Genomic DNA, 22,321 nt, shown 5'->3' with positions numbered 1-22,321 from the left:
TTAGGTGTGGGAGAAAATGACTATTGCATTTTCAATGCGAAACTCTCTAAAACTCTTAATTACAATTTCAATGTAATGACATTATGTTAAACCTAGAGAATCATATTCTTTAGTATGACATGATTCCAGTATGACATCCACAACACCTAATTCTTTCATCTTGAAGTTCTTTTTTAGAGCATTCTTGGTGTTTTTTGGTAACCTCATTGATATCTCCAAGAATCAGCAAGTCATTGACATCTAGACAAATAAGTACACATCCAAATGACGTGGGTTTAGTGTACACACATTTGGACCATTACACCGCCAAACTTCTCATACCATTGTTTAGGAGCTTGTTTAAGTCCATAACATGATTTGACTAGTCTACATGCTTTGTATTCTTGTCGTTTGACCTTGAATCCTTCAGGTTGTTCCATTAGCATGGATTTCCACATTTTTTAGATTTGTGAATCAAAAGTCTATATACGCTGCTATTTTGAGTGTAGTTGATGAATATGCAATCCACTGTTTTTGGTCTCAACCGAGCTTATTTCGAAGGAGTGGTAACCGCCTTAGCTAGGGACCCTACATTTTAAAAAATGTAAAATGGTAACTTATATTCCATAACTCATAGGAAGTCTTACCCGTCTTCCTCTAGGGTACTTTATTAAGAATATAGTTCGCAGGTAGAACTGCCTCCCCCCACAAGTCGTGAAGTAAACTCAAACTTAAGAGGCCTAAGCCATCTACTTTAGAGCTCTATGTTATCATCCCTCCAAAAATGGAACCATATGCCATTTACCCGTACCACCATAGATGGTCTCGGCCTAAAGGCCCACAACATTTGTTGTTACAAAACCAAGCCTTGAGATCTGAACCTCTCCCACAACAATGATACAATCCACCAAATGAACATCTCTAGAACCATTCTAGACATTATTGGGTACTTGATTATTGTCAACCATCTTGATTTTTCCAAATGAAACCAACAAATAGTAGGAATAATTGATAACCACCTTAACATTGTTGGAATACGTATCACAATATGACTTTTTGTAACTAGTAAATAAACTAGTCAGAAATAATAATGCTGAGAAAGAGATAGCAAATTAACTCTGACAAACGCAGCAACCGGACAAAATGAACGGCTTATTGCTTGACTTTATTACAGTCTCGGAAATGAGGAAATGCTTTGAGCGCATTCCTTCATTTGGTGCGATGAGGCTAAAACGCGAGCGAATCCTTCATGGACTCTTGCCAGAAGTTTCATTGGCCAGCCGCTACAATCATTCAACTTTGCCCTAAATCATGTGGGCAAAATTGAATGGACTCTAACAATATTAAATAGGAAATGTGGACTACAAATTATCCAATCTCCTTAAGGTGATTAGTTTCTTCCAACGGTGCTTTGTATATTTGCGAACTATGCCTCCCAAGATATAACATCTAGAACCTGTTTTTAGAGATGTGTTGTTTTTCCTTTTCAAACGCCTTTCTAACTCTCTCGAAGAATAGTTCATTTACATTTTTGTAGTTGAATGGGCATGAACTAAAGAGACACATGAACTCAAGATATTCTTGAACTTAAGGTCTACATGAACTTAAGAGATATGTGAACTTAGGGATAAAGATATCACAAATGCCATAACTTTTGTACGACGCTCATTTGAGAGATGTAACTTATTTTTTTATCATTTAAGTAACATAACTTTTAAAAATAACGTTCACTTGAGTACTATAACTTTCAATCGAGCACTTATGTGCCTAAAATTGTTAAAAACGTTCATCCAAGTGCCAGAAATCCATCATAGCATAGAACTTGTGGTGAAGGTTTTTAAAAGTTAGACACTCAAGTAATCGGAAAAAAAAAAATTATGGCACTCAAGTAAGCCACGCACAAAAGTTATAGCACTCGCTGAGCGGGCCTTGCTTAGCTCATTTTTTTTTTTTTTTGAATTTTGTATTTTTTTTTACGTTTTTTCTAACATTTATTTTATTTATAATTTTTTTTATTTTGAAGCTTATTTTTATAACATAATTATCAATAATTAATTAATTAAGATATATAATTAATAAATAATTTTATATTTATGTAATTAATTAAAAATATTCATAAAATAAAAGTGGTAAGATATATGAAAAAAATGAGATTTTCATAATAGATAACAATTGTTAACCGCAATTACTAGAGGTGAGCGTCCGATTCGGTCCATAAAAATCGAACGGTGGTCCTCCACTTTTGGAATCGCAGACCACGCCACAATCAAGTGGCCCGTGGTTCGGGTCCCGTGCTTCAAAAAAATCTCTTGCGATTGCGTTATGGAAGCAATCTTGATCAATCAACAAGGACCGGAGGTCGAGCAAGGAAGCACTAAAGCACGAGTTAAACATGAGGTCCAAGAGTTAATCAAAAGTATATGGAAGCACTAACCAGAGGTTGAGTTCTGCGCTGCAAAGAGACGGAGGACAACTTTGTACACTGAGTATGGAAAGCTTCATGCTTAGGTCGAGCGGGAATCAGGTCGAAAATCACTTGCGATCGTGTTAGGGTTGGCTTGACGAGAGAGAGAAAACGGGTTGAAGAGGGGGAAAAAGGAAAGGAAAAAGAATGATAAAGGGAAAACCAGGGGAAGAGTCGGAAGACAGAGGATGGAGAACAAGAAGAAGATGATGATGATGTTGGGCCTGAAGTGACGCAAAAAAAGAAACCCTAAACCTAAACAAGTAAAACGTGAGGTTTACTTTTTCTTTTTAAAAAAGAATGATCGGTATGAGCAAATCCGGGGTCGGACCGGGAACCGGACCGGACGGTCACCGATTCCAATTTTAGGAACCGGGAACCGGACTGGATCCCCTAAAATCGGGATCCGGACCATCGGTCCTAGTCCGGTCCGAGCGGTCTTTTTTGCTCACCCCTATCAATTACATCTACTAATGATGTCATCTTCCTACATGACCTCATGTTCCACAATCAAGTTGTCTCCATGGTTCGACAAGTCTAGCATTATACCGACGAGGACGAGGATCGGGATGTATAGATGACGAAGGCATATCTTGTGGTGTAAATGCATCATCAAAGTGAGAAAATATGCCACGCTCAGATGGTACATATCCTATAGAAGGAGGGCATAGGAAAGGAGGAGGAAAATCAGATCCATATGAAACCGGAGAAGTAGTTGGAGTCTCCGGCTGTTGAAAAGCGAATCCCCCGTGAAATGGGCTGACAAATTGGGTGAACCCTTAAATGAAATTTGCCTGGCTGAATCCTAGAGTGAATCCCGACATGAAATCTATCGTATGATATTCCAAGGGGTAAGAAATGACATCACCAATTGGATGAACTCGAATTGTCCTTTGGGTCGGCAGAACAGTCTCGGGTGGGTCATCCTCATACGACTTAATAGGTGCTACCGTAATTGGTGGTTGGGGTGGCAGCTTCAATGTTAAATGCATCTCCTTATTTTGGGCGTATAGCATTGCCCTAGCTATCCTCCTCGTAGCTGCCCAAGACTAAGGAGATAGAGCAGCGAAATCTATCATATATAAGATTTATTCGGTTCTATCACCCTGGTAATGATATCAAAATTAACAAAAGTTATCAAATGGAAATAAATTATGTTACTAAAAAATAATTAATTAATGAAATTGAAAGTGTTTGCACGAACCGTTGCACCCATTGCGGCTCCCGAATAGAAATCCACTTCCGTGTATGCCTACGGTACCACTCCATATATCTTGAATGATAGTAAAGTGGCTCCGTTCCAAGATTACCATGGACAATATAATTGACATGACTTCCCACATATCGATCTACCATCTGTGTTTATTTATCCAATCCTCCCCAACTAGCATTAAATCAATATCATGCAAGGCTCTATGATCGCGGGAAGGAATAAGTATTAGCCGCCGCATACCAAACTACCGAAGTACTCGGTCTGAATAATGCTACTTAATTATCCAACAACGGATAAGTGGGATACGAGCCCTCCAAATGTCACATCCCTCCATATAGTAATATGGTAGAGTCTCCAGAATGTCTTCATTGTAAAGCTTCCAAATAATTTGTTATCGTAATAAAACATATCAAATTAAACGAAGAATTAATTTAAAAGCTAACATTATATTAAACTCGTTGGTTGCTATCATTACTTATATCTAGGGATGCCATTCTATCAAATTGGTAGTGCAGATATGGCAAAGTATGTGTGGAGACCTCCGTTGTTCGTTGGCCTCGACTCCAGTTGCATAAACCAAAAACATGGGATTTTCATATATTATATGCACTGGAAAAAATTAAAGAAGCATGAACTGAAAAGACAATAGATCACATATTGACTATCGAGAAGTACATCCCGTAAAGAATCGGCGTTCGTTGGCGATGGAGACACACATCTGAAGCACTCTCACGCCCAAATATGCAATACATGTAGGGCACCGCCGATTTGCTGCGCTTCTGGATCGGTTGCACTACATAGCTCTCGATACAACCACGCAAGCACCGTTGAACCTCAACTATACTGCCTAGGGCCGTCGAGGTTTGCCAAGAGTGAAAGAAACATCAAACTAACCTAGCCCTTGATTTGTCTGCAAAAATAAATCCTCCAAACAACCGGAGAATGAATGCCCTAGCATACTGCTCTATAATGACCTCATCGATATCGACCGGAAGCTTACTAAAGCGTTATCTTAGCCAGGTCATCTTTGTCTGTGTGCCACGCAACTAGGGTGGGCGAGCACCAAGTAGATCATCACGGAGAGTGCCCCAATTCATATTAGTAAAGCCAATAACTACATGTACATCGATAGGAAGCTGCGTGAGCACCGCAATATCCTGCAGCGTGATCGTGCATTCACCTTCCGACATATAGAAAGTGAAGGTCTCGAGCCTCCACCGCTTGACCAATGCAGTAATCAAATGACAATCAAGCTGGACAAATCCCATCATATAAATTTTGTAAGATCCCGAAACTTGAAGATACATGATTATGCGTTGATCAAGTTCATCTACATGTAGCGTCGCTCACCGACATCTAAGGACTTCATTTTGATCTATTCGTGAAATACGACATGAACTATTAGTGGCAATTTTGATACTGCTATTACAAATGACGGATCAACTACTAAATCTCTCAGTTACCTGAGCGTTCCATATGGCCTGTGATCTATGTTGGGCCTACCTGTAAGTAGTGAACCATCATCGGGCCCCGAGTGAATGTAAGTCCTCTGTGCCATATCTACATAATTGTGATATTATAACATTACAACAAATTCACATATCTAATGTAGACATGGAATAGAGGAACTGAATAAATATAGCCCAATTGTGATATTATAACATTACAAAAAATTCACACATCTAATGTAAAAATCAGGAAAAAAATGAACTTAATAAATATCGATCTAATAATGATATTATAACATTACAAGAAATTTATCAAACTAATTTACATAATTCACACAACGGTGATCTACTCTAGGGCAGATCTGTGTGTACAAGTTTTCCCGTTGTACCTGTTGACACTTGATTTTTGATCAAGTATTTCTCAATTTTATTTCACAAAAATTTACAAAAATCCATAAAAAAATTAAAAAAAATTAAAAAAAATCAAGTTTGGTAGCCTTGGCCAAGCATAAGGAACCATTTTTGAACAAAAAATAATTTTTCATGTTTTTCGTATTTTTTTAATATTTTCGAAAAATAGGAAAATAAAAGAAAATTCACAAAAAATACTTCCCGAGGTAAAAAAAAAAACAGAAAAATGTTCCATATTTTTCTTTTAATTCCCTCTTCATATTGACCTCAAGAAAAATCAAAAATTGAATTCAATGTTAAGTGTTCCTTTGTAATGCCAAGAGTTGAACTCGCATAAAAAATACAAATTGAGTTTTTTTAATTGCAAATTTTGCATATCTTGAGTCAAGACATTCAATTGCAGTCTTCTGCAACTTCAATTTGATCAATTTCACCTTCAATTGCACGGATTACACATATTGGGCAAAAATCCCCAAATTCTTTGCAATTTAGTCTCTAGGATTTTTAATCTTTGAAATTACCTTTAATTCAGGGACTTTCTTGACAAAATTGGACCACCCCCTAAGGTTTTCATATGTTCTGAATCAATTAGCAGGGGTAATTTGATCCAATTTGATCATTTGGGCGTCCAATTGAGCTTTTCCCCGATTTGCAATTTTAGGAAAATTTGGGGTTTTTGTAGAAATTGATAGAAACTTTTGAGCAAAATCACATTTCTAGACAATATTTAGACCCATAAGTTCAATTTTGAGGTTTAATTGTAAAAATTCCCCACGAATTTTAATTAATTTTAAAAATTGTAAGTCTGAACCGATTCGGACCGGTCTGATCACCGGTCGGACCGGCCGAACCGGTCCCGAACGATGTCGTCTTCTTCCTCAGAACTCCCGCGCGAGTGAACAGTTCTCGGGGTGATTTTGACGACCAAATTGACAGGCCAATCGGTGATAATTGAATCAATTAATATGGGCGTTTTGTTCCATAGGTGGACATGCGTCAATTAAGACCAACAGAACGGCCAATGGTCATCGGACAAGCGCCGGCGGAGCGGTCAAAGCTTCGACAATCTAGAAAGTCAACATTCTTAAAAAACGAGTGAAATTGGTGCTCGTTTGCGCTCGACGGAGGGCCTAACGGACTTGGACGGAATCACAATTGATTCCGTCGCCATCCGGTGACCCAATTGCACGCGTAGACACGTGCGAGATGAGTCGACGACCTCCTCCCGTGCGCGCTCAAATTCAAAGATAGTATAAAAGGCTTGGGAAGTTTCGTGAATCGAGAGGGGAGGCTCATTCGTGCTCGCGTGATAACAGAATAGAAAAAGAAAGAGAGAAAAGGAAGAGAGAGAAGCTCTCGCGAGCTCTATTGTCGCTCACCGGAGCTCGGATCGCAAGTCGCTCGGTCGGACAACTCAGACCAAATCGGAGTGCCAATCCACTTCCAGAAGTCTCCTAGTACCTTAGAGAAGCGATCGCACCAGTCCAATTGGCTTGAGATCTCTAGAATCGGTGAGTCGACTTCTCGAACTTCACTCTGCACGTTCATGGCTTCATACCGATACTGGCACGATTGTTGCAAGTATTATGTGTGTTTTGATCCTTGAGCATTGTCGACCATGTACGTACCTTAGAGCATTGCTCTGATTTTGCATAAAAACCACCAATCGAGTCCGTGAACTTCAACCTCCATTACCGGTTCTTGTCGAAGCTTGTCTAGGCGATCCTAGACCAAACCAGGTCAATCGGACCTGGAGGTAAGGTTTCTAAACTTCGTTTGAGTGATTCCCGTGATTGAATTGATCTAATAGGCTCTATGTTATGCGATCAAGTTCCGTGACTTCGATGCTGTGTGTAGTTCGTATCTTGCGATTTAGCCATCAAAATTGTTTGATTTTCAAGTATGATGATCCGGAGGTCAAGGCGAGTCGATTAGAGTTGGTTTCGAGTCATTCTGACGAGGTTTCACCATTAGATCTCGCCGGAGGAGTCTCGGCCATCTGTTTGGTCGCCGTCGCGAGGAAGAAGACGAAGCTGAGGTGGCGGTCAACGAGTCAACAGGCTGAGGTGTCGAATCGTGATAGGTCCAACTTGAATCAGAGTCGGCTCGGCCGTTGGCGCGGGCGAGCCGAGTTGAATTAGATCCGACGGTCCGGATAATTTGATGAGTTTGATTCTAGGCCATTAGATAAGATTTTTGTATTTTTCAAAAATTCGTTTATTAGATAGAAAATAAAAAAAATAGAAACGGCGCCGTTTATGTAAGTGAGTGAGCGACGTCGTTTGGGTTGAAGGGCTGATGCGTCGTTGTTTTATACCTTAGGTGAGCAAACTGTACAGATTAGACCTAGCTTTAAATCGTGGCCGTTCGTTTAGGGATGATACGGCATCGTTTTGTGTACAGGCCAGGTGTGATCCAGTGTAACGAAACACACGTGAGCGCGAGTGGGTCGACGGCCGAGATCGTTTCTAGGATTGATCCCGTCTGTCCATTTATTTTATGTATTTTCGAATATTTGGAAATTAATTTTTGAAAAACAAAAAAAAATAGAAATATATAGATGCGGCATCGTTTAGTGTCGAGCGGGTCGCGAGCCAGGTCAGGTTCGGGTTGACCGGGCATTGACCGGTTTCCGATCCGAAAAATTAATAAAAAATTAATAAAAATTTTCTAAAATTCCAATAAAATCAATAAAATCCATAAAAAATTCATAAAAATTTCCATATTTTTCCAAAAATATTTCTAAAAAATGTTTAGATCAATTCGGGACTCTTATAGTTTGGATCAAGAAATTTTGAAGTTTCGAGGGTCGATTTGTATCGTCCGGAAAATTACCGATTTTCGGAAAATAAATAAAAATTCCAAAAAAATTAGAAAAATTTCAAAAAAATTCTGAAAAATCACAAGAAATGGGAAATGGCCACATTCAACTGGCCCGACCCTATTTTGTGATTTTTGGGTCCCGAACCCCCAAAATGACCGTTTTACCCTTCCGGGCCTTTGGCCCCAAAAATTTCCCGAACCACCCCGGAACTCGAATAAGTCTTTCTATGGGTCGATAGGACCATTTTATACATGCCATGCCTTGATTGATTGTCCGATCTGATTGTTATTATCTTGATTGCGCACTTTACTTCCTGATTGTGATTGATAGGGTAGTGAATTCCCGTCTGCATGATACCCTAGATCGTTAGAGCCTGTCGCGACCCTAAAAAAAATAAACAGGTTAATTTTCGGGCTAATGGATTATCAGGTTAATTAATTAACTAACCTAACTCGGACTCTCCCAAGTCCATACCAAATCGCAACTTAAGGTTCAAATAATTAACATGCAACGTGTTTTGAATTTGGAGTCGCCACTAATCATTTTCGGTAGGTTGATTAGAAACCTAAATAAAATAGTGGGAGAAAACTATCTTATTTCCGCGAACCAGAGATTTTGAATTCGGGGATTTGGTTACATCAGATTTCTCTAACGCCCTTTCGGTACCATTTTCATGAAAAAATATTTGATTTGGCAATTTTGATGGATTTTACTTGAAATTCAAAGATGCAAGTTTTTTGGTTTTTTATCTTCTTTTTTATGAGAATGTAAAACATTGAACTTTGTGCGATATACACCACGGATGATTTAGAAAGAAAGAAAACGCAACCAAGCACGAGTATTTACAGAAATAAATTAACATGTAATAATGCTAAAATTTGGAACACGTGGCATGTCTAAAATAAACAAACAAATGTTCAAACCAAACGATTACATTTTTGTAGATCGAGATGGAAAGGATTACCTTCTATTACACAAAATCTTACTCACATACACGTTATAGTTCCCTTCAAGATCTCGGAGCTGGAAGAACGCGGCTGTCGTCGAAAATGGCAAGTAATGGCGTTGTTGGGTTGCGAGAGGCGAAATACGTGTCGGGAATCGTCGAAGATGATGCTCGACTAAAGCTCTTTTCTTCACTCTCAAATTTCCTCTTCCGATTTTTCTCAAGAACTCTCTTTATCCTCTCTAAAGAATTTCTCTCACAAACTCTCCCAAAACTCTCTCAATTCTCTTCCACTCCCCCCTCAAACTCTCTCAATTCTCCTCCTCTTTTATAGGCAAAGTTCTCCATCCTTCATTCTTCATCTTCACTTCTTCACCTTCCATTTTCATCTTCTCTTCTTCATCTTCATTTCTTCATCTTCCATTTTCATCTTCCCTTCTTCATATTCATCTTCTCTTCTTCATCTTCCCTTCACCATCTTCCTTTCATTATCTTCTCTTCTTTATCTTCTCTTCACCATCTTCCTTTCATTATCTTCTCTTCACCATCTTCCTCTCTCCATCTTCTTTTGGTATTTGCAATGCAGTCCCTAAAGTTTCAAGAATTTGCAATACAGTCCCTGAAATTTTAAGTATTTGCAATACAGTCCCCGAAGTTTCAAATCTTCTCGGTGTATTTTTCCATCCCGTGCCAAGTCTAGACACATGCTAAATTAAGTGTTCTGCTTGTCCAATTATATGCCAATGCAATGTACGCTAAAAATAAATATGTGAGATGATTTTTTATAATTTTTATACAAAAAATAGATTAGTCAAAATTTAGGCGTCAACAGCTGCCCCTCTTTGAGTGGAGGCTCGTAGAGGTTCCGCTCAAAGACAAAATTGAATCCTAAATTTTGACAGTGCAAATTATGGATGAACTTTTTGGCGGGAGTTTTAATCCCATTTTTTATGTAATGAAGTGATGCATGATATGCAAGACCGTAAATAACATGTGCTAAAACTTCTCCTCCTCTTTTTTTGTTAAAGAAACCTGCACATGGATCGCATACAAGAATACCTGTTTTACCAAATTTCTCGTAAGCTAATGGTTCTCTTAATTTCCAAGCTTCTTTTTGCAGATGCAAGGATTTTAAGGTATTTGGCCTATCTGTTATCAGAGACTTCTCCCTAATGCAAAACAGCGCAAGATATGTGTGTCGTTTGAGATCACAAGAGCTACGTCGTTGTGAGTCGAAAGAAGTGAAATCAAGTTCACAAGAGCTACGTCGTTGTGAGTTGATTAAATGTTGAAATCGCCGATGCATATGTCTTCACGATTCGACAAAGGGGAATCAAAATCATAAGAGCAACGTCATTATGATTTGGTTTGGATCAAAACCATGGGTGCTTATGTCTTCATGATTTGATAAAGGAGTCGAAAATCATAAGAGCTATGTCATTATGAGCCGACTAAAGGTCAAGATCACCGGTGCATACGTCTTCGTGATCCGAGACCGAAATCATAAGAGCTACGTCGTTATGATTTGATAAGATGTCAAGATCGCCAGTGCATATGTCTTCACGACTTGACGGAAGAGGCATATTGCCCGAATTGAACAATATTTGATAGGAGCACCATCGAATGGAATCGATAAGTACAAAAGGGGCATATTGCCTGAATTGAATCATAACAACTATCATCAGAAGAGTTGTTAATTTGAAAAGGGGTTCGAAAAACTTACTTGGGTTTCTGAGACCGAAATCATAAGAGCTACGTCGTTATGAATTGATAAGATGTCAAGATCGCCGGTGCATATGTCTACACGACCTGGCGGGAGAGGCATATTGCCCGATTTGAACAATATTTGAGAGGATTACCACCGAATGGAATCGATAAGTACAAAAGGGGCATATTGCCCGAATTGAACAATATTTGATAGGAGCACCATCGAATGGAATCGATAAGTACGAAAGGGGCATATTGCACGAATTGAATCGTAACAACTATCATCGGAAGAGTTGTTAATTTGAAAAGGGGTTCAGAAAACTTACATGGGTTCTCCAAACGATTAATCAAGGAACGAAACAGATTGCTGTATCGTACCTGGTAGGCATTTGCCAGCAAAACTTGCTCATTCAATAATTCTTGGATGAATTTCGAGACCTTGGGAGGGAACTCGAACATCGGGAATGTATTACCTATCATAGAATGTCAGAGGTAACACACACAAACATATTCAACAATGAGTATAATGCAATCACTCATACTATGATTCATGCATAACCATTCTGTCAAGTTTGCATTACCAATTTTGTCCAGGGAGGTTCTCACATTACGAATACCTCGAATGTGAGCTGAATGGGGGGACTTCAGTCCGAAAGGGCTTTCTCTCACTCTCGAGAAAAGCTATTTATCCTGTCTGCAGGATTTAAGAGAAATCACTCAATCTTTCCATCATCGCATTCGACAAGGATCCAAGTAATCTCGCAATTGATATGACCGAGCCGATCCGGAGGTCTTGATTAGGACCGTAATGAGGGCTAGGTCAAAGGTTTACAAAGGGGACTCTAGTTGAGTCAAGGCTGCTGAAATGAATTTCTTCATCATCTCGCTCCCGTTTACAAGTCAAGAATCCCGCAAAAAATGAGAGAGAAATAATCTTGCTCGAACTTCTTCGAGTGATGCTTAAAATCATTTAACTCTACGTTAACTCAAGTGTCCTAATCGGAAGAGACTTTGGAGGGTTATAACGTAGGCTAGGATTGGGGACCGAGGAACGAAAAGGCTCGTTTTGGCTCAGAAATTAAATGAGAAGGGGCTTGACGTTGGTGATCATCGCCGACTAGTCATCGATCTTGGTCTTCCGGAAATGTCTTCAAAAAGAATACCATTATTGAATGAGGGATGGTAGTTTTCTACTGAAAATTGCACTTTGCAAACCGATTTCTTGGGGAGTTTTCTTCACAACAAGTGTCTGTCAAGGATTTGCAAGAGACACAATGCAAACATGTACATGGAATTTACAATTTAACATGCAAAAATGTACATTCAAAATTCAGAAGTACTTTACAAATGAATGTGCATTGGCCTTACTTTTGGTAGGCACTTTGCTTTTCCTATGCTTGAAATTTTCATATGAGATCGGCCTTTGCTTTTCTTACTCCCGACTCTCATTTTTCTTTTTTTCTTCTTTTTTTCGAGAAGAGATTTCTTTTCCTTTTTTTTGAGAGCTCTTCGACATCTCTTTATTTTGCTTTTTTTTATTATTATTTTTTTCCGAGAGCGGGCCCTTCTCCTTTAAGCTGAGTTTCCCTCTCCTTTTTTTTACAATCCCATGATTTTGAACCAGGAATAACAACAAACATAAACATTTACAAAGAAAAATTATGTAAACATAAAAAATCCGGCATACAAGAAATGAGTCCATTCGGGAATTCTCTGTTGACCCGACCATCTCCAATTCTAATCCTTGGGAAAATGCTATCTTCGTCTTTGGAATGAGCAAATGATCACCAATAGGAGTTTAAGAAATGAATTTGCAGGCTCAAGTGGGCTATGCAAAGAATGAAGTGTATAGGATAGAAAAGTGAATGTTCTTCATCATCCTAAGGCACTTGAATTAAAATTTGAGTATAAATGCAAAGAAACACCCGAAGATTAATGTTAGTCCGAGCAAGAAAATTTCTAACCATTTACCTCGTGTTGCTGCTAGAATTAACCCGTCTGGACCCCGATGTGGGGTGATTCTTGACAGGGGTAAAGAAATGAAACCACCGCTCAAAAGGGGTAATCAATGGATCATCTGTAGTGTTTGGGATAGAGAACTGAATGCTTCTGTCATTTCGGCTATCGTACCTTTCGCGAGAAAACTCTTTACCTCGGGGAATGCGGAATTTAGCCATCGTTCAACTCTCCCGAAAAAATGAGACGTGTTTGGGAAAGGATTGCCTTTCATCATCCCGCCCTGCCCCATTCCATACATTCGATGTATCTTATGTAGTTCATGTTCCTTATTCAGAGTTGGTAAATTAAACATGAGGAACAGTCATGCGCAAACTATGCAATGTATGAGTGTTTTTGAGCATATAAAATGCAGCAACTTTTTATCTTTGTGGACATAATTCGCAAGCACATAAGAAACTTCTTAGGGGCGTGGATTGGGAGTTGCCCCCGAGTTGCAAAACTTCATTATCCGGTTCGAGACATGAGATTGTCAAAGGCTCTAGGAATTTCTTATTTCATTAATTTTTCGGGGAGAATGGATACTTCCCTATCCGGAAAGGCAATGACCCCCGTAAAAATCAAAAGGGAAAGCGTCAATGTACGTTTTCATGTTCTAAAAAAGTTGAAACGATACCGCTTTACCCTTGTACGAATTTCTTGTGAACTTTGAATTGAAGAGATCAACTCATCTGGATCGGATTGTATGTCCGGGATGTTATTTCTCCAGGTTCTGTAACCATCCGGGCCAAAACTTCAATCGGTGTTGGACTGCCAAGCAAAAAAAGGTTTTTTTATTAGTCTTTGTACATTGATGTCAAATCCCGGGATCGAACCCGGAACGCCTCGAACCACTGTCATTCCCCCAACCACCACTGCTATTCCCCCAACCACTAGGTCGTGGTAATGTTGGCGTCCACGGTTGGCTCGCTTTTTGCTATATTGTTCTCAAAACAGTTGGCAATCCCCTGTCGAGAATAAAATAAGCATAATTTAGAGTTTGAAATGACTGAGAGCCAATTGGGACGATACGGAGTTACCCATCGTTGAGCCCGCTTGGCCTTTTACTCGTATTCTCCCAAGTAAGGCTATTCGGAATCTCTCTTTACGGGCGTTCGGAGGCGTCGTCCACAAATTGATTTACTACAGGCCTAGCTTAACAAGGAACTTACACATTTGATAAGAGAGGAGAAAATTCGCCCTTTAACTCTAGGCAAATTCTAGACAGCTAAAAAGTAAAAAATATCCCACGCAGGGGAACTATACATGGAATTAAAGGAGTATTCATGCAAGATTGGTTCCACCTCTTTTGCTGGCCATTCCAATGATCGACCGATTTTGTCTTGGGCCATACACCAACGATCGTTGTTTGAGGATCCATAATCACTTACTTCGGATCACAACTCGGGAGGTCCTTCAGCTCCGAACCGGGCGATCAAGGTGGTGAGCTCATCATCAAAGTAATCTTCTGATTGATACTCGAATTGGGCATTGTTACTTGCTAACACCGGCGACGGATTTCCCACTTTGTTTTCGCCGTGAGCGATCTGACTCCTTGAGCTTGAGCTTCTGCCGTTGCTCAAGAACTTGTAGGGATGATCAACTGGTCTGCTGCTAGAACCACCAGCGGAAGGTTGGTATGGCTTGTATTCTTGATTGGGAAGTGGCCGAGTACCTTTTGCTCGGTAGGTTTTCCCGGTATTGATCTTCCAATCAACTTTGGTTCGGTCGCCTTGGTCCCAACCTGCATCGTGCTTCCTCGCCTTATCTCTAAACCTTTGAAGGTGATTCGTGACACTTTGCATGGTGAGTCCGTCTATATTCATTATTTTGAGTACAGCCATTGGTCGTGCCGAATTGATTCCTAGCTTCCGGCTCAATTCATTTTTTCGTTTCTTGTTTATGTATGGGCACTCCTTGAAGGCAGCTTCGAGCTCTCCGCTGTATGCCTATTCTCTCCAAATTCTTTTGAGTAAACATGTATGTTCCAGAGCCTCCCTTTTAACGTGGATGAAAACCACTAAGCCGGTGCTTCTCCCAAGATTTCGTGTTTCCCGCTCTGTCTTCTTCATTTCCTTCCGACATGGTGGGACCCTCAAATCTTTTCTGCAGTATGCTTGTCCCTCTTTTAATATGGCGGAACCTTTAAGTCATTTCGTAACTTTTTTCGAATTCGTGAGCCTCGAGATGGTAGATCCGTGATTCACGGACGAAACGTCCGTAGTTTTACCCGGATAATTAACTCGGCCCCCACAATAATTATTGCTATGACTTTCCCCGCCCTTTAAATTAGGATTTAACGCCGAGATGATCATCGCTTTCATATCTTCATCTCCAACCTTCTAAGCACTCTTTCGCATCCATTCTTTTTCGGTTGCTTCAACAACAATGGCCTCCCTCCCCGTACACGTCTTCTTGGCCGAAGTTTTGGCCAAATGGGAGAAACTTTACAATCTCCTAGGCCAGGGCTACTCTTATATAGCCAACCACCCGGAGACCGAAGCTGAAATCCGTCTTATGTTTACGGATATGGACACTGCTTCTATTGAAGGCACCAAGTTAGAAGAGGAATACAGGATCTTTCCTACTCTCTTCACGAACTTCCCGGAGGCTTACCATCTTGCTCATCAAGATGTTACCTTGGCTCATCTTGTGAGAGCTCGCTATCGGGATCGGTCGGACAGCTTGGTGTTGGCCAGTCTTGTAGCCGACAATCATAAGAAGGCCCTTAACTATGGTAATGAACAAGTCTCGATGTTGATTCGTGAGAAGGGGAACTTGGTGGAACGTTTGGCCATGTTTCGGACTATCTTCGAGCGCGATCCGCTCAATATCGCTTTGAAATTCCAATGCACATGGCTGGAAGAAAGGCTTGACGATCCGACCCTGGATATAGCTCGCGGGAGAATGATGATCCATGACTTGGAATCTGCTGCCGAGTATCACGAGGACAGGGTGGCCAAGCTTAAAGAGAAATGTGAGCTCCTCCTCTTTAAGCTGGCGGATCTCGATTCTCGAAGCGATCAATGTAGGCGGAGCATCAACCGTATGGAGAGTCATTTAAACTCCTTTGTGATGCTCATTAGGGCTCGGTTTGGCTTTACGTTCCCACCCCGATGATCTGTTTGTAAGGTTTCCCGCTGAATGAAATGGATGCAAGTTTTTGCTCATTTGACCTATTTTTCCTTTTAGCCAAACCATTTTGCTGTGGAGTGTATGGTGCTGAAGTTTGATGAATAATACCATGTTCTTCACAAAATGATGAAAATTTATTCAAGAAATATTCACCACCTCTATCCGAATGTAGAACTTTAATTTTCTTTTCCAATTGATTTTCTACTTCAGCCTTATATTTCTTAAACATGGTAAATGCTTCATCTTTAGATCTTAGGAGATAAACGTACAAATACCTACTGCAGTCATCCATAAAGGTAATAAAATACTTTTTACCACCACGAGTTAACATTCCATTGAATTCGCATATATCACTATGCACCAAATCTAACAAATTCGAATTCCTACTTGTACTTGGAAAAGGTGTCTTCGTTAATTTAGACTCAGCACAAATTTCACATTTATCTAATTCTCCATTAAAATTGATCAAGTCTAATTTTTTCATATTCTTTAAATATCAAAAATTTAAATGCGCTAATCTATTATGCCATAAAATTGAAGAGTCAACAGTATAAACAGAAGATTCAATCTTATTATTGATACTTAGTTGATACATGCCATCATTGGCATAACCCTTTCCCACAAATATTCCATTCTTCAACTGGATAACCTTGTCGGATTCAACCAGTACCCGAAATCCCCTTTTACATAACAAATCAACAGAAATTAAATTCTTCCTAATCTCGGGTACATACAATACATTCAGAAGGGTAATTTTCTTTCCCGAAGTGAAGTCTAACTCCACGGAGCCTTGGCCTTCGATTTTTGCAACACTGGTGTTTGCCATTTGGACCTCTCGATAATTAATGTCAACAATCTCTTGAAAGTTCTTGATCATGGATTTGTCCTTGCACACGTGGACTGTTGCTCCGAAATCCAACCACCAAACCGATTGAACAGAAGTACCGTTGATTTCGATGATCGTGACTACAATACCATCAATTTTCTCAGAAATTTCCAAGTTTGAAAACTTATGTGTAACCATGGCCACATAGTTTTCTTCAACAACATTGGTATCCGCCTTCACAATTGGCATTGGTGTATTCTTCTCCTTGGAAGTATTGTTCTTGTGGTGCCTACAGTCCCTTGCAAAATGGCCGACTTTGCCGCAAACGAAACAGCTTCCTTTCTTTTTCTTTTGTGCCTTCTTAAAATTCTGCTCTCTCTTGCGTTTCAAGTTCAGGTTATTTTTGGATTGAAATCCATTACCCATCAGGACATTCACTTTAGTATCGAATAGTCCAGAATTTTCACGCAAGCGTGACTCTTCCTCAATGCGAAGATGTTTCTAGAGTTGAACCAAAGTTATGTCCTCTGTCTTGTGCATAAGCCTTTTCCCATAGTCCTTCCAACTTGAAGGCAATTTAGCAATGATTGCTCCAACTTGAAATGCTTCTGGTATGTCGATTTTGAGAGCACGAATTTTGTTCACTAGAACTTGTAGTTCGTGGACTTGCTCTAGAAGGGGTTTAGCATCAATGAATTTGAAATCGAAATATTTAGCAATCGGATATTTGTTAGTACCTTATTCCTCTACTCTGTACTTGAATTCGAGTGCATTCCAGATTTCCCTAGCCGACTTCATTTCTGTGAACAAGTCATACAATCGATCGGATAGCGTATTGAGAATGTGCCCGCGACAAAGTAGTTCGTCTTCATCACGTTTCTTCTTTGCCTTATTCACCCTCTCAATTTCTTCAGCATTTGGTTCTTGCCCTTTAGTGGTAGGTACAAGATCTTCAATAGGCGCCAAATTCGGGTCCAGAATATACGATATCTTCAAAGCCGTAAGCGAAAAACATCACTTTGTCTTTCCAACGTGAGAAGTTGTTGCCGTCGAACCGATCTAACTTGACCATATTCTAATTCATCACTTTGATGGTTTCCGACTCCATTGTTGCGTGAAAATTTTATCCTAAAAATTGTTTGAAAAGGATAATGGAATGGAGTAACAAAGTGGTCGGACTTTAAGGCGTGTAATCACTCTCTTTTAAGATCAATTTGCCCCACAAAGTTGTTATAGGTTTCTGTCAAATTCCCTTCAGGATACAACAAAGTCACGATGAGATTACTATATAGCAATTCCAGTAAATCTCCTAAAACTCTCTACGAAACAATGAAGATTGGTTATCTCTCTTTTGAAGGAAAACAAGAGAATAAAAGTTAACTTCCGAAATTGAACAGAATTGTCCTTTATATAGTACTAATAGAACACACCTCTTGGTGTCCAAACCGCCCATGTACGAACGCACCTATTCATGTCCAAAACATCGTACTTATTCATGTCCGAAACATTACAATTCGGACATGACTGTTCGTGAGTGATAACAACCATTCGGACACAACCGTTTGTAAGTGACAACCACCATTCGGACGCAACTGTTCATGTTCAAATAGTCATAATTAATAATATAGAATATAAATATAAAAAGAATTGATTTAAAAAAATAATAATCGCGTCAAAATTGCGCAATCACATGCGCACCCGCACACGGGTATAGTGGGGTCTAGCCCACTTGACCATTTCTTTATTCCGAAGGACTATTGTGGCCTTCTAACTAATAAAGAGACTTGTACTCTTCTTTCTATCCTATGTAGGATTGAAAAGGCAGCTTTTGTTTTAACAAACAAACTTCAACACGCAGTTCACGATGAGAACTCGAGGTCAATAAATCTACTAGAAAAGGATGGAAGGGAATTGCTTCATGGTGGGTTAGCTTTACGCCCTTCTCGTCTCTTATCGACCGAATATGGTCTTAAGTTCAAGCCAGAATTTTCAATGGATTCCCCCAAGGATTTGGAGTGCGCTGCACTCACAAGGAAACTATAAAAAAAAATAACACGTTGAGTATTACGGTTCCTGTTGGAGATTGTCCGGCCAAAGTTGATGCGGAGGATTGTAGAAAACGCTGGGATTGTCATTGTTGATCGTGACGAAAACTCGGGAAAAACTCTCGGAATAGTCTTCCCCGTTAATGGTTATGGGACTGGATCACAAGCTATGTGTCGCGACCTAAAAATAAATTTTTAGGTTAATGGATTATTAGGTTAATTAGATAAATTATCTAACCTAATACGGACTCTCCCAAGCCCCACCAATTCACAACTTAGGTTTGATTTTTAATTTAGGAGCCACCACTAATCTTTTTTGGTAGGTAGATTAGATACCTAAATAAAGTACGGGAGAATACTTTATTTTCTGCTAACCAGAGATTTAGGGTTCGGGGACTTGATTATGTTAATTTTTAATTAACACCTTTTCGGTACCAAATTTCATGAAAATGTCTTTTCCCGATTGATGATTTGTGATTTTGATTTCCCCTTTTTTTATTTTTTCAAATTGTTGAATTGAAATAGATGAATTTGAACAAAATTAAACAAAAAATGTCCATAATATACCTTTAAATCCGATTTTCCAATAAATCTTCTCATTCCCGAATATCCGGGCCGAAGCGAGATTTTATCCGCTCATCCTCGAAGACTCGAGCTAGTATGCGGATAAATATATAGAAATACAACGTCCCTTCTCGCCAAAGGGCGGAATAGAAATTTCTATATTTAAATCACCATCCCATCCCATAAGATCATGGGCGTAGCGTGTGATTTAATTTTCCGACGGGACTAGGCACCGGGGAGCATACATTATAGGCAATTTTGTTTAAAGATGTGCAAATATTTATTGAATTTTTCGAAAATCTTTAGGAGATTCCGGAATTTTCAAGGGTATATGGCCCTATCCGCAAGGGATTGCATATCTTTTAAACTTAGGAAAGATTATCTCTTGAGATTTGGAATGAATTTTTTAGATAATTTCCCAGATTTTAAAGATATGTTTGAAATTTTCAATTGGGATGCGATCTTATCCAAAATATTCAGATTTTCGAAAAAAACAACTCAAATTTGACCACCAGATTATACACAATCATTTAAGATAAAGATTGGGATTCAAAGCATCTTAAGTTCAAGCCATGAATATTCTAAGATATAATCGTGAATTCGAAATTGTGCTTCAGATATGCATGATATCTCCACGAGCATAAAACAATTCAAGCAAGTGTGACAAGGGAGACGAAAAATCATTGTCCAATTCACCAAAAAATTCAACCTTTCCCAACTTGATTTATATCATAGAAAAATGACAAACAATCTTCGCTTTGAGAAAAGATTTTTTTTTTCAACCACATCACATCGATTCTCTAGATTATTCAAGCAATTTCAATTATTAAACCAAATTTACTCAAAAAGGTTTGAATTTTTACGCAGCAAATATCAATTTTCGGTTCTAGTACGAATTTGATAAGAAAAACTTGAACTTCTCAAATTTTAATTGCAAATCAAATATGTTCATCAAAGTATTGAGACATATATGCAAACCTCCAAGTAAACGAGCATGAATTGCAATCAAAAAAGTTGAGAGATTTACCTTTTCCTAAGCTAAATTTGCAGCGCGTACAATCTGAAGATTAGGCCCCAAACCAACACTTTTTGGGCTTGATTCGCTGCCAAGTACTCGAAACAGCCTAACACAAGTAGGAACCAAGTTAGACCTTCAAAATTGGTGAAAGAGGGACTGATCGACCTCAATTTGTGGCTGGAACAGTGGCGCAAAAGGCTGTGACGGGATTCTTGTCTTGATTATTTGCAGCAGCTTGCAAATCCTTCAAAGACGAGAAAACAACAGCACTTCATGGCATCAAGATGAGGCAAGGATGATGGACAACACTTCGGTTGAATGAAGAACAGATAGCGCAGTGATGGGGTGGCGCAAACAATGAGCTGCCGAGCTCCCTCCCTCTCTCTTTTCTCACGTGAATGCTATGTGTGTGAGCAGAAAAATTGCCGGACCCCTTAACCCTAGGCATCAAGATGTATTTATAGAGAAGAGTAGGGCTTTGAGTTGCAGGGTTTATTTAAACCGTTAGATCAAAAGCTCCAATTAGATGTCGATCGTTAGATAAAAAATTCTGATCTTGAGGAGTCCTATTGGACTTAGACTCTTATAATTTTCGGCCAAATGAATGAGGAGGGAGAAATGGGCTGTTTTTCAATGTTTTATGGGCTCGTTTTGTGATTCCGGACTCACTTAGACCTTAACTAATAAAATGGATAATTAATTAAGGCCTTTTTGCAATTTTAAGAGCTCAAACGGGCTGTTTTGAGTCCAAAATTATAGTAAAAAATTCCGCACCCTCTCTAGTGTCTTTCGAGTCGATTTTAACTCGATCGTCCGTCGGAATCATGCTCATTTGACTCATCTCTGGCCCTAGCTTGACCGACGAAAATTAAATATGCAATGCATGAAAATTTATTTTTTGTGAGAATTATGAATAACTCTCATTTTTATGAATGATTTTCTAAAAATCAAAATTTAGGTGTCAACACTACGAAGCAGAAGCACTTCGATGGGAACGTCACAATCGTGCCCAAAGATCTCATCAACACTGGAAGAAAAGAAAAAGCTCGCTGGAATTCATCAGAGAAGCCGCGAGAAAAAGTAGACATTGCTGGGCAATTTGACAAGGCATGCTTCGGCTTCAAGGCTAGACGTGCATGACCTTCAGAAAAGAAAAAGACTTACCGTTTTCTCTGTTTTGTCACTCCTCTCTCTTTTTCTATTGTGAATGTCTCTCAATTTTCTGCTCTGAGAGTTCTCAACATGAACGTTGCTCTCTCTCCTCTCCGACGTCTTTCCCCCTCACATCTTTCTCTATGCAACTTTCTGAGAATCAAAACATGTCCCACTCTTTTTATCGTCCTCTCTCTTCCTTCTTTTTGAGCAAAAAAAATGTCCACTTTTTATAGCAACAATCACTCGTGCTTTCTTTGGAAAATCTGAATCCGTGGAATCAATTACTGAATTTTGGCTCTAGAATGCCTTCAAGAATTGTCTGTAAATCAGTGCACGAAGGTTTTCACTCTTGTGGGTCTCCATGAATATCCATTCTTTCAATGACCAGGTACATTTCCACCATGTGCACATTTATTTTAATCTTTCCTCCTTTGTCTCGCACGAATAGATGGAATGGAGTAATGGACGATCGTCAAACTCAAACAATTCTCTTTTACTTTCATGTTGCTGACCTGTGTGTTCCATTGTGCGCTTCCCTTCCTAAAGAGCTTCCACAGTGAGAGAAATTGTCTCTTGATTTGCGGGATTCCA

The sequence above is a fragment of the Rhodamnia argentea genome, chromosome 2, assembly GCF_020921035.1.
Source record: "Rhodamnia argentea isolate NSW1041297 chromosome 2, ASM2092103v1, whole genome shotgun sequence".
In the NCBI taxonomy this organism is placed as follows: domain Eukaryota; kingdom Viridiplantae; phylum Streptophyta; class Magnoliopsida; order Myrtales; family Myrtaceae; genus Rhodamnia; species Rhodamnia argentea.
The sequence above is the reverse complement of the archived record's forward strand: the minus strand, read 5'-3'. Positions refer to the sequence as shown.